At 35.5% G+C, this 1,421-nt stretch overlaps 1 long non-coding RNA gene across 2 annotated transcripts; it reads left to right on the forward strand.

Annotated features, from left to right (window-relative positions):
* On the forward strand, positions 1-1,302 carry LOC109589691 (uncharacterized). 2 transcript variants are annotated; one of them, XR_002188872.1, is made up of 4 exons: positions 1-101; positions 147-485; positions 546-642; positions 1,235-1,302. It is a non-coding gene; the product is annotated as an uncharacterized LOC109589691 (long non-coding RNA). The 2 variants fall into 2 exon arrangements; XR_002188871.1 differs by having other exon boundaries at positions 147-481; positions 1,235-1,301.
* The last annotated feature ends 119 nt before the right edge of the window (positions 1,303-1,421 follow it).

Below are 1,421 nucleotides of genomic sequence, written 5' to 3' on the forward strand. Positions count from 1 at the left end.
CAAGGAGTTGTATTGGTATGAGGTTTGCACTAATGGAGGCTAAAGCATGTTTAGTGAGTATATTGAGGAAGTATAGGTTTGAAAGATCACCTGATACTCAGGTTAGGTTTATTGAACTGTGCTTGTGTTTATTCATTGTATTGCAGGTGCCATTGCAGCGGAAATTTAGCCTCACACAATCTCCAAAGAATGGGATATATTTGAAACTTATCAAAGTTTAGAAGAGTTACATCCTATCCCATATAATCATAAAAAATTGCTTGTTAACAGTTATAATAACTATAGTTTTAATGAGTTTTTTTAGCTTTTCTAATGCACCTATTATTTGCTGCAAACAATAATTAATTTGATCTAAAAGAATTTTAAGAATTCATAGATTAATGGGTGTGTCTAAATCTATCAGTGAATCAGTGAAATTCTTAATAATGTGGATCATTCTTTTTTCTCTTGCTTCTCTGCTTCTACTCTATTGCTGGTACTTGTAAGTGAGGATCAGTTAACTTTATTCTTGTATTATCTTTGTTTGTTTGTCATTCATTTACTAGTTTTTGTTATGCTCCTTACCGAGTTCTCAAGAGACTTGGTATCACTCATCCTCCAGTGAGGCCTTTCATGGGAAATGCATTACAAGTATTGAAACTGGTAAACCAGAAACTGGGGGAGATTGGGTCAAAATGTTGTTACTATACAGGGGCGTATCCAGGGGGGGTGCTGAGGGTGCTTGAGCACCCCCCAGGCTGGACTCAGAAAAAATTACTGAAGTTCTGGACTATTGCATCACTACCAAGCCTCTTATTAAAGTTATCAAGCACCCTGATTATGATTTCAGCAGTTTCCAGTCCTTCAAAGAGTGATCAAAAGTACCAGATAGAAATGATCTTGACTCCACCTGTAAATGCCGTAATTGACAAAAAATGAAGAAAACGCCGTTTTAACCCCTAAATATTGGGCGTGGCCAAAATCGCAGCGCGCTTTGTGCGCCTTCTAATTTCCTTCCTTGTTATATCATAGATACTACATGGTTGCATTCTGTACCCCAACACCCCCCTTTCCAAATTCCTAGATACGCCCCTGCTATAGTATTGATATGTACATGCGAATCTAGCTGCATGATAATTTATTAAATAGTCAATTTAGCTCATTAAAATTAGATCTATAATTCATTTCACAAAACTGCTTTGTTGTTGTGCATAAAATTGTGATAAATAGACTGCATTTCTTTGTTTGTATGTAGGGGTATAATGATCTTCTGACCAAATGGATCAATGAGAACGGAAAAGTATTTGGGTAAGCTAGTATCATGCTAATTTAGTAATTTAGTAACTATTAGTGTAACTATGTCATTATAGCAAACACAAAGTTTTATCTATTTTTGTGGAATACATGTACCTTAAGCCTACTATTATTTGCGTCTACTAATT

Source organism: Amphimedon queenslandica, unplaced genomic scaffold (assembly GCF_000090795.2).
Source record: "Amphimedon queenslandica unplaced genomic scaffold, v1.1 AMPQUscaffold_11015, whole genome shotgun sequence".
Classification (NCBI taxonomy): Eukaryota; Metazoa; Porifera; class Demospongiae; order Haplosclerida; family Niphatidae; genus Amphimedon; species Amphimedon queenslandica.